The following is a 15,298-nucleotide window of genomic DNA, read 5'->3' on the forward strand; positions in this document are numbered from 1 at the left end:
TAACTACATAACTAATTTTTATCATTGGCACATGGTATTAAAATTGTAGAGTCTTATAAAAAATACCGTGTAACTTTAATACATGTAATGCATATCTTAGTAATGTTTTAAAAGACTTTGTTTTTTAATAAAGATAATTGTAGGAAAAAAAACGCACACGTGCGGATCCATACAAAACCGTTAACAGTTTTCACAACAGCAATGGATTTATTGAAAAAAATATTCTAGTTAATTAAGGATTGTTTAACTTTTTAGAACATCAAAACAAGTATTGAGGTAGATGGCTTTTAGAGTAAAAAGATGCAATGTAATGAATTGTTACCAGTATTCACAACCTGAGCATCAGCTAAGACCGACACATAGCAAGCACAAATTTAGTGTTTATAATACACACCCACATACATGAAAAAATATAGTTATCTAAACTCAGAAAATAAAAACAATACTAACTACACAACTAATCATCGGCACATGGTATAACAAATGTAATGTCTCATAAAAATACTGTTTAACTTAAATACATGTAATGGAAATCTTGGTATTGATTTAAAAAACTTTGTTTTTTAATAAAGATTATTATGGGAAAAACAATTGCTTTATATCACAAGCACTTCCTCTGTGACGCATACAAAATACTAACAGTTTTTCTGACGTTTATATTGTTAGCATTTATATTGTGAGCATTTATTACAAGACGACTAGTGAAGGATAGATTTAAAATATGTAAACATAGTGTAAACATAAGAGCAAACATACAAGTATTGAGGTAGGCAGATTCCAAAGTAAAAATATTATAAATTCAATTGCAATGGTTTTTTTTGAAAAAATATTCTAGTTAAAAATGTAATGATTATCTTTTTAGAACATCAAAACAAGTATTGAGGTAGGTGGATTCCAAAGTAAAAAGATAACCGTTTTTCAGTAGTCACAACCTGAACATATATCATGCATAACCTGAGCACCAGTAATCATAAACATCTAGAGTATTTCGACATAAAACAATACTAGCTACATAACAAATTGTTATCATTAGCACATGGTAACAACTGTCTAGTATTATAAAATACTTTTTTAACTTATATAAAATGAGCTTTATATTTTGGGACTGATTAAAATAGTTTTTTTTTTTTAAATACTGTCATGGTAAACAAAAAATGCTTTATATCACAAGCACTTCCTCTGTGAAGCATACAAAATACTTACAGTTTTCCTGACATTTATATTGTAAGCATTTATTACAAGAGGACCAGTGTAGGATATATTTGAAATATGTAAACATAGTAGAGCAAACATAGAAGTATTGAGGTAGACAGATTTCAAAGTAAAAATATTATGAAATTCAACAGTGATGGATTTTTGGAGAAAAACAAATTCTAGTTGAAAAAGGAATGTTTAATTCTGGATCACTTCAACAAGTTTTGAAGTAGATGGAATTAGGTGAAAATAAAACTATTATAAAATACAACAAAATTGATATTTTTTCTATAGTTACAACCTGAGCATCAACTAAAAATATATGTACATCAAGCATAACCTGAGAATAGATAAAAATGGAATCACAAGCATAGATTTATTGACACAACATCTTAATTTTATGAAATACAGCAACAAAATGGATTTTGAAATATCCTTAGAGTCTACTCTAGAGCATTGGTTAAAATGGAATGTTTACTGCTTAAAAAATAGTTGAAGGGAGGTAACTGGCTCAGAAACTTAGCAATCAAAACTGATACATAGTTATCACATCTTAAGCATCAACACACACATATATATCCTGAGTATTTTGAATTGACATACGGTATTTTAAAATAGGTACTATCAAATTTGAGTAATAGTTCACATAAATCTCTTCAGTATTTTAAAATGAAAAAAATATCGAAACTTGAAACTGGATGTTACATAATGTAACTGAAAGTTAGTAATGTGTTAACAAAAACTTGGGAGTGTCATTTATGTTTACTTTGAGGTAGATATTTAAAAGTGTTCTTATATCAAAGTTAAAGGGAGATAACTTATTCAATAAATTCAAAACTGTAAACATATCTAACGAGTATCTAAACTAGCAACCAAGTTAAAAGGTCAAAACTACATTGATATACATATATAATTACGCACGATTTATTAACGATAAGATTACATAAAAGCAGGATAACATGATTTATTATCGATTTTATATATAAATATATATAAATGAGACTCTTTTGCATTCGGGGTTTTATCGTATATTGCATTTAACTGTCATGTGTATAGGCAATACAAAATAAACTTTTAGCCTGTTCCAGTAGATTAACAAAAGGTTTACATGATGGGAGAGGCAACATACGGATGACCTCGCTGTGTGGTGCTGACCAGACAAACTTTGACGATCTTTTAACCCGTATCTGCTGTATTACTACCAGAAGGTTCACGTAAAGGTTACGTTTTTCTGTGGTTACTGATTTTGTTTTGATTTTTTTTTAACAAAAGGTCATGAGAGAGACAAAATACTGATCGCCTCACAGTGTCATGCTGAATAAACATTTTATGAAGGTGATGACTTGAATTAATTGTTCTTCAGCTTTATCATTTGTCAAAACTGTTGTTTCACTAAAGTCTATATTGTGTGCGCTCTATCAGTATTTTATCAACATGAATATAATTCGGCACGAACACGATACCCGATGATTTTTTCATGAAAGACAATTAAATAATGAATGTGCAGTATTTAGCAATGTAACAATAAAAAGAGATGGACTTTTATTAGAGTTGAACGTGGCAGTACGACTCAAGAAAAATAACAAGGAGAGAGATTTAAAGACATTTGATACAACATTCCTTCAGCCTATAGAAATGCTATATTTTTATAAAAAGGTCTAAAGATGATGCGGTATGAGCCAACCTTTGCCATGACATCGCATTTTTTAACAAAAGGTTAACCGAAATACTGATGTGATCTCACGTGTAATGCTGACAATGTACTTTTTATCTGTATTGGTCATGCTATCACTAAGGAAAAGTTCACGTGAAGGTTACTCATCTCTGTGAAAACCCAATGCTGGGGATGTCGATGTAACTAAATGCTGACTAAACAACATTTTACGAACTTTCAACACTAAATTATCACGTTAAAAGGGGCGGTTACGGTAGTTCTATAAATTTGGCGTCAACAGCGGCTAACATCATTTTTGGTGCCGTGGCTCAAGCTAACCTTTTCGGTATAACTGAAAGAATCGAATATGAAAAACCAGATGAAAACTGGCTCTTAATTTGAACAGTGTGTTAAGTGTTAACGTTACATGTTTCGATAAGGCCGAGGAATCTTTTTTATATCTACAAAAAAGAACCAAATGATTTAGAATGGTTAAAGGAAGGCTTAAGTAATCATCAAATTATACAATATCATAATCGTATCGAGTCTACAATATGATATTATATATTGTTTCATATTTTAGTCGACACAGGTTAAGCAGGAACGGGAAGTGGTAAGTTTAACCTTTTTAACGAAGATACCTATATTCTTCTTATTTATTTATACACATGAATATATATATAAATAATTTCGTTTAAAACAGGAAAATAATACTTGTAGATTTTTTTCCTCGGTAACTTTAATCTATATATATTTACAAAGAGGATGCATCCTTACAAGAGAGAGAACAAACGGCAACAGCAGCAACAGCCACCACAACAGCTGTCACAACAACAGCAGCTGTCTGTGGATGACTTTCTTTTGTACTAAATCTTTTTAATTTTAATGAGCATTGTGTTAATACAAAGTAAAAGTAAATTTATAAACAAATACTTTTCGATTCATAATATGATTAGTAGAATTAAAAAAATTAAAAAGTGTCCCATGGGATAATTAGACAAGTCAAATGATGTCTATCTTGCAACATATCCACATAGATGTCGTCACAAAACACGTGGTAACAAAAACTGTCGGTGTCTGTGAATAATAACTTTATCCCGTCTCCATATTTCGGTTTGAGATATTTAAAGTAAAACTCGTACATGAATCTAAGATAGATTGACCTTTATAGACGGGTTTGTTTAAAACACGTTTTATTTTGGCGTTTTCTACACCTGTCAAATCCTCATTGAAAATGGTAAATCTTTGAAAAGAAGGTTTCGAACAGATTGTTTTTTTAGTTTTTTGACTTTGTGAGCGAGTTTAATGTCGACCCTGTTACGGAAGTTCTCCATGGTTTTATCAAACACGGACTTGTTCAACAATTTGAAAAAATCTTTTTCAAAATCGTTCTTGGAGAGCATTCTTCTTGCAGTAGAACAGTCGATGTATTTCTTTAACCAAGGTAGTTGCCTAAATTATAATACTCTATGAACTTTTGTAACTGCTAACCCTAGATCTAAGTAGAGTTGTAAGTTTCTATCGTGACAAATGTATTTTGTTTTGTTGTTTAGGTTGGGGATCAACTTTTCTGTTTTTTACGCGACCATATAACCCATATTCTGTATGTTTATTGCTCGGGTTTAGCTCTCTCCACAGTGCTTTGCTTGTGGGAGATAACTCCTCGTCCGAGACAGTTTTACGCTCGGGAGCCAAAGGGTAATCGCTCATCAAATCTTGATCTCTCTCGTCCTCCTCCAAATCAACTTCGAGGATATATCCCAAATCGCCCTCTGTAGGTATTAACAGTACGCCAAACATATCGACGTCTTGTACCCAACGAAAATCGCCAACTATTAATGGTTCTGTCATGGCTTCACCATATAGGTTGTTACAATCTCTATACATGATATACGAGTCTGAATGGGAGGGATCGTAAGATTCGGGAATGTATGGATTGTTGGCTTTTGCATACTTGTTAGAAACCATCGAAATACAACCTCGAACTCCGCTCTCAAAAAACAGGTACATGTCTGAGTCTGTGTGTAATTCCAAACGAACACCCGTCATTTTTAGATCTGCATGCCATGCCAATCCGGGGGCGGTGTAAAAGTGGGCGGCATCTAGTCCGTAGTAATTTAGACACATGATTAGGAAATGTTCAAACACGTCGGCTAATGGCAGCACGTTCGTTTTGAGATAGAGATCGTGATATTGACCTAAATTTTGAATGTTTAGTTGTTTCCAAACGTTTTGAGCATGATCGTAGTCTTTTTGTGGAACGTGCGATTTACTCAGCTGACTGTAGAAGCATTCTAAGGGCGTTAACCGCGTTTTGTCAAATTTATTGCTACATTTGAGGTTTCGTAAAATGTCTTTAATTTGTCTTTCTTCTTCGATGATTTGTTCTAAAAATGTCTTGCTGACATTAGAACCTCTATAAATGACGGGAGATTTGGTGTATTTATCGTTAGCACAAACGACTTGATATCCAAACCCGCACGGCTCAAATATCGTTTGTTTTGTGGTACTAGATGTTTCTGGATTGGGAAGACATGTGCTCATTTTTTGTGCAAATGTCTCGAAATCTGCATAAATGACAAAGGGAGCTTGAAGTTTTTTCGCAAAATCTTTGAACTCTAAATCACTGCGTTCGTCGGGCAATTCCACACGTTGAGGGTCGTGTTTAGAGCAGCGTTCGATATGTTTCTGCAATACATCTTCTCGAACAAAACCTTGAGGACAGTATTGACAAAAATAGGTTTTATCTTTATGTTTTTTTGATCTCGACAAGAAAGCGTTTAAGTTTGGAATGAGACAATAGTGGGTATTTTTGTTTTCCCGAAGGTAAATTGACTACATGATTTGCTTGTCTTACATTCGTGACGTACAAAGAGAAGATCTCTTTATTCTCACACCCAAACAGTTAATCGACATGCTGTTTAGTTTTTCGAATTTGAGATATGGAGACAGGATAAGTGATATCAGTCATGTCCAGGTCATTTCCGTATCCTACATAATGAGAGACATGCTTGGGAAAGTCGTGAATCGGACGGAGCGACGCCAAAACGGACCACATTTGTTATCGTTGTTGATGATGTTGAATATTCCATGCTGTTTGAAAGTAGGTGGAGTGGGTATGTATGAAGAACATGCTAGAGGTGAGTAGTCTACGATACTTACGTTCAATTTCAGTATTGTTTTTAAAATCCAACTTGATTCTTTATATATATATTTTTCGAATGAAGCAAACATTTTTTTAAATGAAGCGTTCAAATCACTCTCAGAAAAACTGTAACCCGGCATGTACATGTAGTTATTACTTCTAAAATGAGGAAAGGACTGTTGAACGTTACCATCCTTATCTGTCTTTTCGAATTCGACTTCAACACACAAATACCAATTGATTCCATTTAAAATCTGACACGACCGTTTTAAATGTTCTGCTATTTCTTCTCGAGTATTCGAAAAAAAGGTCAACAGGTCCATACGAGGTCGTTGTCATTAGGATATAAACTCGTCACATTTGCAGATCCATTAAGACTGCTTACGTCCGAAAACTGATGTATGCCATTTTGTTGATCACTACCTTCCTGGTTTCTTGTAGATGATAGCGGCGCCTCCACATTCGGCAGTGGCGGCTCTACATCCGGCAGCTGTGGCTCCACATCCGGCGGCGACAGCTCACTACCTTCCTGGTTTCTTGTATGTGATTCCGGCGGTGGCAACGGCGGCTCCACTTCCGGCGACGACTCCACATCCTTCGACGGCTCCACATCCGGCGGCAACGACTTTGCCACCTCCGACGATTAAACTTGTAGCGGCTCCGGCGACTGTACGTACGACGGCCCCGCTATCGGCGACGGAACCTGGTGAGTCGTTGATTGTATTACAGGCGTTGTTTGTCTGTGAAATTTCTTGCCGTGTGGTTTTAGGCTCTGTTTCGTGGTGAATGTATTACCGAAATCGTCATATGCTAGTTTTTGTACAGTCTGCTCTTTTGTACGATTTCCCACATTCATCGCACGGTAATTGAACGAAATGTTCCTTCACGTCTCTTCTATATATCGATATGGGTGCAATGCAGAGTGTGCATTTCCTAAACCTTCAGAAAGCATTTCAAAAGATAAATACCTTGAATATAGTTCATTTAGAAATAGGTTAAAACCATTGAATGTTTGAAAGGTATATTTTAGTATCTTTCTATAACATTTTATAAACCCATGATCTCCGTATAGCTGGTATTCAGCACTGTTCGGCAAAAGTCTATAAACGTGATGCCATACAGGTGATTTAATTGGACTTGCTGATAACCATTTGATTTCTATATATCCGCATCACATGGATATGAACCTGATGATGAAGCATGTCAAAAGAACTGATTATGACAAAATAATTGTCTATAAACAATATCTAAAGGATACTACTTGTTTTGTTATGCCCCCTTAACAACACGGTTGATAATTATTTAAGATTCCATGTAACACTGCAAAAAGCTTTAACTATTTACTGGAAACCGATTTTTCTAGCATAGCAATATATTTGATGAATCGTTTTCGAAAATAAGTCCATTCCTTGCTGCCTTATATAAAAAATAGTAAACACAAAAAATAATCAACAACAGTATTCAGAGTGTGGCAATCAGCATGACTAGGCCAGGGACTCGAATCCATGACCTCAAATTAACCTATCGAGCTATCCGGCCAGCGGAAGTTCAATTGTCCAATCGCGCTACAGTTTATAACAACAACGAAATGAAGGTTGAGGGAGTTTATCCAGCGTTTTATCTGCAGAGGAACATGGATCCTTGAATACGTATGGTAGTAAAATTTTCATGGAACATTAGTAACCGAAATGTAATCACAGAAATGACCTACGTTCCGTTTTGCCATGCATATGTGTGCTTTTACTTCTTATCTTCATGACAACATATTACAGTATGGACAAGACAGGAAGTTGTAAATCACGCCCTTTGTCATGCATTCTCTTTCCCAAGTACAGAACAATTTTGTCACACCCATTCTATGTCGATACACCGTCTTTCAAGTAAAATTAAATGTCAATATAGCGTTGCTTGCAATAGGTGTAAGTTCACCAAACTCGAGCCAGAACGGCATTTTACGTTGCTGTTATGTCAATAAAACACACAGACACAGAATTTATTTTTCACTAGGGTTGAAATTTAAATCAGCGTTTGCACTGCTTTGAGCTTGTGGACGTTTTAACACTTCTGGCTGATTTTGTGAGAAATCATCTTAAAATATAGGTATAGAAAAAAAGGTTTAATCCTCAGGAATATTTTTTTTGGCATTTCAGTAAGGATTTATATCATAAACTTAATAAAATTGAATGCATATAAAAATGTCTCTTTTTTGTAATTTTGTTTATTACTTATTTAAAAATTATAAACAAGAACTTAGTATAGTTTCATGTTTTACTGCAACCTATTGTTTTACATTATCTTTCTTCATTTATACAATAAAATCCACCATTTTATAAATCAAAGTATTGACTTCAAAATAACACCATTAAAACGCCAAAACCTGCGTCAAAATAATACCAGCAATGCCATAGTAAGGTCGAAATTCGAAAATAACACAAACAACGTCAAAACACAAACAATGCCAAAGCAACGAGAGAGAAATTAGGCTAAAACCCGAAGCTATGTCGAAGATTTTTCCAAAGAATAATTATCCACAAGAGAGAAAACCTCGACCCATCTCCAATAAATATGCAAATGTCTAACAATCTAATTTATCGCTTTCTGTAGAAAACACCGATCATAACAAATTAAGTTTTTTTTTCAATATCAAAATCAAGCATTCCAACTCCTCAACACTCACAAGATGTAACCACTGTGTAGTTTTGTCAAAATAAAAAGAATTCTCACTGATTCTTTAAGTAAAACAACCAATTAAATAAATAAATTATGAATCCCGTTAATCTGCAAAACTGTTGCTTGCAGATTCAGAAGTTTCCCCCCTAAGAACTTCATGGTTTCCTTGTTATTCGCTTGACTGATTTTAATACGGTTGTTTGTAGACGCCCAATTCAAACTTTTTATAACTACTGTGAATGTATTATTATGTATAAATCATATTTATATAATTTGAAAAAAACTAATTTTTGTCAAATATTTCTTTCGCAATACAATGTAATACATATAAGAACAAAATACACAAATTGACTGCCAGAGTAACTTCCCTTGTTATTGTATATATTTGCATTGTAATCAATTCAAGTCAGGTTTCATGAGGGAGCATGGCTATTTTACACGCAAAAAAGAGTATCTCTCACGATTGGCTAAGAAAGAAAAAGTTTATAGATATAAGCCGTAACGTTAATAAACTTAAAACTCCAAAAGTCATACCGGAAGTAAAAATATTTTGAATGATAATGATTATATTACATTTAACGTAACAATTCCATGAATATACATTGTATAGTCTTATCAATACCCGTAGGTGATCACGTGGGCATCTCGCGCCTTCCAACACCTCGTGGATGTTTACTATGATTTTATAGGAAAAGGAAAGATCAAAGTGTTCATTATTTGAATTTAAATACATGAATTTAATACAAATACTTACAGTAATCATCTATATACTACTTTATACCACCTACCGGTAGCATGATAAACTCATTATCACTGGTTGTCAGTATGAGAAGAAGTTGAAAACGACTTGAGAAGATCTTGAGAAGAACTTGAGAACGGATTTGACCATTCCCCAGCACTTGGGAATGATTTTTCTCAAAAAGAACGTCTGCTCGCGCCAGATCACGTCCGAAACCGGAAAAAGTGTCTACACAAAAGTCATCCGCGTAAGAAAATAGTCCCTCATAAACATATCAATTCAAATTTATGGAAAAATATTGTGAGAATTACAACAATAGTTCATGTGTAAATGTGCATAAGTTAAAGTTAATGACGATAGGATTGTTTAATAAGATTTAAGGTTTATATTCCTCCGGCCAAAACGTCTGTTTGTTTACGTTTGTCACAGGCGATCGCGATCGTTGACCATTGAGCTTTGAGNGAGAGAGAGAGAGAGAGAGAGAGAGAGAGAGAGAGAGAGAGAGAGAGAGAGAGAGAGAGAGAGAGAGAGAGAGAGAGAGAGAGAGAGAGAGAGAGAGAGAGAGAGAGAGAGAGAGAGAGAGAGAGAGAGAGAGAGAGAGAGAGAGAGAGAGAGAGAGAGAGAGAGAGAGAGAGAGAGAGAGAGAGAGAGAGAGAGAGAGAGAGAGAGAGAGAGAGAGAGAGAGAGAGAGAGAGAGAGAGAGAGAGAGAGAGAGAGAGAGAGAGAGAGAGAGAGAGAGAGAGAGAGAGAGAGAGAGAGAGAGAGAGAGAGAGAGAGAGAGAGAGAGAGAGAGAGAGAGAGAGAGAGAGAGAGAGATCTTTTTCTCTTAGCCTGTTCGCCTATATTGTGTTTTTCTTGTAGATTCCAAGATGAGGTGAAGAGACAACCCACTATTTCCTTGATGAGAAAAAAACTATCAGCATGGATAAACGGTCGGAACTCCGTAGCAGAGTTTCTAAACGAAGATCCTAATGACGTTGTCCTTTTTCCAAATGTTACAACAGGTAAAATACAAGTGCTGAAATTATAATCTTATTTCCGATTAAAGTATTTGAAATGCCACCAAATGTTCCAAAACGTTTCGAAAGTCATCTCAAGTACATGTATAGATGCATAAATTCCTATCAAAGTTTTTTCCAGCTGACAGCTTTGACAATTAACATGATCCGATTAACTGAAGGAGGGATGTTATAAGGATACATGTATGTATGGTTGTAATCAAAGTGTTCTCCAGATATATTTGGTAACATGCAGAGTGTTCCGAAGTTTATCATGAACCATCCGTTCCGAATGTCAGCATAGTAAAAATAAGAATGTTCTTCTGTCGCTCTATACTTACTCCAAACCGTTCCGAATGTCACCATTTGCTACAAATATTGCAAAAAACGTCATCAACGGGAGAGTACGAACATTAGCTATAGGTCATCTCAAACATATCGACCGAAGGCAAGAAAAAACACAAATAAATAATAATCTTGTTTGTATTTTCAGATTATATACCATGCTCGTTCAGTATGCTGCTTCCGATGACAGAAATCGTACAGCTTTGTCAGAAGCTCAACGTTATAAGCGTCATTGATGGAGCGCATGCTCCTGGACAACTTCCGCTTTGTCTTCACAGAATGGAAGCTGATTTTTTCACAGGTATGCGCCTGCTAGTTGTTGTGCTAATTTTTAAGATAATTTGAAAAATAATGCATTTTGAATCATATAGCAAAGCATACATTTTAAAACAAAACATTATACGGAACTTAATGATAAAACGGACTGAATAACCTTGGTACAATGTTTTCCATAAAACTGTTTTCAAATACTTCGGAGTGTTACAATCTGTATTTATAACAGTGAAATCAACTGTGATATATATATATATACTCGGGCAATAAAGTGTGCAACGTTGATAACAGTGCTGCCACTAGTCTTTGAGGGTGCATAATTAGTACTCTTTAACTGATAGAAACCTTACGAAAATCAATTATAATAACATCATTTATTAAAAATGATCGTATATTGGATGATAAATACACTTTTTAATTGACAAATTTGATTAACTAACGGTAAAATTGTACGTATTCAAAATATTTTGATACTGATGTTTCCACTACAACTTGATAAAGCCTGTAGTTTCCTGTGTCACTATTGCATGCCTGTTGAGTCAGAATATGTGTCATGGAATAGAATCATTTTACTTGTGATTGCCATTAAAACTAGTTGGTTTGGGTGGTGGTGTGGTCGGGTGGCACAGTGGGTAACAACCTCGAGTTTCACCATGGCGGGCCGGGGTTTGATCCCCGGTCAGGCGTGCAACGGTATGGATTCATTTGCCCGACCAAGTGGGTGTTGGTTTCACCCCACATTAAAACCCTCATCCTGGCCAACAAAAGTGATAACATGTAGTATAAGGTGAAATAACTTGTTTTATAATTGTTGTATAATAGATAAAGTTTATATTGTTACCGACACTGTGCATGTTTGAATGGCGACCGTCGAAAGCGAAGATTATCAGTGCGCTGGATCGAGATAAAATCAGATATAAACTATTGAGTAACTGAAATAGCGGCTGACTAAACTTACGCTTGAAACGGTTGATTTTATATATGTATTGAAAAGTATTTCAGGCCTCTCATATTGAAAGCATTGTCAATGTTATTCACCTAGATTATTTGCATACCGCTGAAAAATATATATCCTAATATCCTGTTATACAGAAAATGTCGTATGTTTAAATATAACGCAAAATCACTATATTTCAAAAACTTGTCATTACAAAATAAAATGTTGAGAGGAGACAGTGCACACATATCATATACACTAAGCCTGGAGGTTAACGACCGACATTATACATGTACTTGTCCCAGATACTCTAAACATATAAACCACGGAGCACATAATCAAAAACGCAACTCGCAATACACCAATAACAGAAATGACGACATTACAATTTATATGAAAACCAGATCGAAGCCAGATGTCTTGGAAGGATGATTTATACCACATGTGCCTCCTGTCATGTTGTGTCTCGCCTGGACAGTATGAGGGTCAAGAAATCCACCTACCTGTTTTACGGTAGACACATATATCAAATTTGCACATCAGGTCAAGGTGATAATCATAGTTATCTTAATAAACCTTGTATCACGAGATTTTTGGTTTCAGGAAATTGTCATAAATGGATGTATGCGCTATTGGGGTGTGCCGTTGTGTGGAAGAATAAGAAGGTTAATTTCCCACTGAGATCCCTCACTAGTTCATCCCGTAAAGACAAGAAACAACAACAAAAACAATGATGTTTTGTTGCAACTTGCGAGGAAATGAATAAGTGTATCCAAACTTTGTATCATTTGAAGTTACTTGAGTCTTGCACTATATTTTAATCAAACTTACATGTAGCTATAACTTTATTCAGTTTGATCTTCAGTTTATCTCGAGTCGCGATGCAAAAGTTAAAAGTATAACCAGCTTGACAAGAGAAAGATCTTCATTTTGTAGGAGAGAATATCAGGATACAATACAAGACTTTTACAAGAGGCATCAAACTATCTGATATTGTTTTGGAATACGAGTAAGTTACCGATCCCATCCTCCATGGAGCCGCCATTCTTGAAGATGATACATCTCCCAGAAATCCCTGGCTTCGATACCTCACAGGTAAACAGGGAAACTGAAATGTTTGCTTTAAGAATTCCTACATACTTTCATTTCTAAAATGTTTTTAGCACATATTTTAATACATAATTGCTTTTATAATGGTTAAAAGAAGGTAATATTTTTGTATGGCAATTTGTATGTAATTCCAAATAGCATATATATTTTAGTTATGAAACACAACCTATGTTTTATGATATTTTTGTTTGCTAGATATTTGCAATGTTACCTGACAGCATTTGTTCCTAACATTGTCTTCATGTTGGTAAGTATGTATTGACAGCATTTAATTCAAGAAAGTAAATTTTCAGTCAGACAACAGTTATAAATACTTCAAAATGTAAGAAAAAAGCTTCATAGTAAGCACGAAGTGTGTCATCATTGACTAACAATAGCTCTATGCATGCTACATATAAGCTACATATTCAAAAGACTTACACAAGATCTAACGCATGGATGACACAGATAAGTTAAATACATAAACATAAAATAATATATGATATAATATACATAAATATATATGACATAACATATCCAGAAAGTGATTGAATAGTTGGATGATCTATTTTTCTGATGTTATTATTAACAGGAAGATGCTAACTCCCTGATGTATCTGATGTACGAAAACTACCATACAGACGTTTCTCTGAAGTCCGTGAACAACCATCTGTACGTCCGTTGGTCTGTCCAGATCTACAACTTTTTAGATGATAACATAAAATTTGGGGAAGTGGTGATGTCGATGGCAGGGAGGGAAACAACAGATCTCTGAATATTGACATTATCGACAAGTACAATTAAGTTGATTATTGAATACCTTTAATATTCAGATAAACAACACAGAACAACATACATACTCTACTACAATAGTGTAATGATAAAAGTAACATGTAACGCCGTTTCAACTGGCTAAAAATCTTTTGCTTTTACCTAGTAATGGGGAACATTATATTCTCATATCTGTGTATTTATGAGATTTAAAAGTTCATTTTGATTGGTCAGACTTGTAAGTGGCAAAATATATTCACTCTGTCCATTGATATGCCAAATTGTATGTTGATTTGACAAAATGACAATCAACGAAAACATCATCTTTCCTGTACAAAATCTGTTTTCCAATAAATCATGTCGGAATAAGATATCATATCGATTTCTTTAATCCGTCATTATTTTCAAAAGTGAGCTTGTATTTGATAATTAAGAAGAGGTTTATTTTCATTATATTCTTTTCATGAAGCAAGACGTATACGAAGCACTCTTACAGCGGTTAAAGTCCAAGTGTATACGATCAGAGTATTGCAGTGTTGTACTGCGCTACTAGTGACTAGAATGTCGTCATTGGAACTGCCAAACGTGCAGACTAACAACGATTCTGATTGGCCCGGGACAGAGCAACATGTGTGTGCTGTTTTCATCCGACCACGTGGACTTATAACACGTGTATATCTTACAGTGAATAACTCAATTAAGTGGTTCACAGTTCATGACAACGATGTCTACTCACGGTTCATGTGATAGATCCCGTATGTATGCCACAGACACAAATATATAGTATATGACGGAATAGAGCACTCAAAATACATGTCCATGTCGTTGTAGCATTCTCTGACCTACTTCTAAAACATGGCTTCCTGGGTTAGTACAATATAGCAGGGGGAATTTCAAACGGAACGAAACGATATGGAGTTTGTTTGTATTCCGCTTGTTAAACATCACATGTATTCCGTTTTTGTGTTCACCGGAAAATCATGGCAAATGTTGTCTGCTTCACTTTGAAAGAGGATTTTGTTTTGTTTATGTCTTTGACACCAAATTTTTCTCATTTAATCATGGATTTATGGAAAGGAACATTTATTGGACCCTGCTGAACATTCAAATGTATGTAAACACCATTATACTTTTTCTAAATCCGAACTTTGAAAATCAGCTATGGGCAGTTAGAGGTTACACGGCGCCTGTCAAAAGTTTTTCGCCGTGTATTTACAGCTGATGTACGGATCATCTTCTTTGTTTTTTTAAACCAATGAATTAGCGTTAAAAGTTACAAGCAATATGCATATAATAGAAGACATATTTAAGCTCTTACACATGCCGTTTGTTTTTATTTGTAAGCTCAGAAAACTTGTATACAACGAAACACTTGAAGTAGGCACATTGTATAATGACTGTTGTGTACAGTATGACGTACAGTTCAAAAACGTTACTATGATAAATGTCCCCGATCACAGCAACTTCACACGTCATAACCGCA

This window comes from Mizuhopecten yessoensis, unplaced genomic scaffold (genome assembly GCF_002113885.1).
Source record: "Mizuhopecten yessoensis strain PY_sf001 unplaced genomic scaffold, ASM211388v2 scaffold8131, whole genome shotgun sequence".
NCBI classification, from domain to species: Eukaryota; Metazoa; Mollusca; class Bivalvia; order Pectinida; family Pectinidae; genus Mizuhopecten; species Mizuhopecten yessoensis.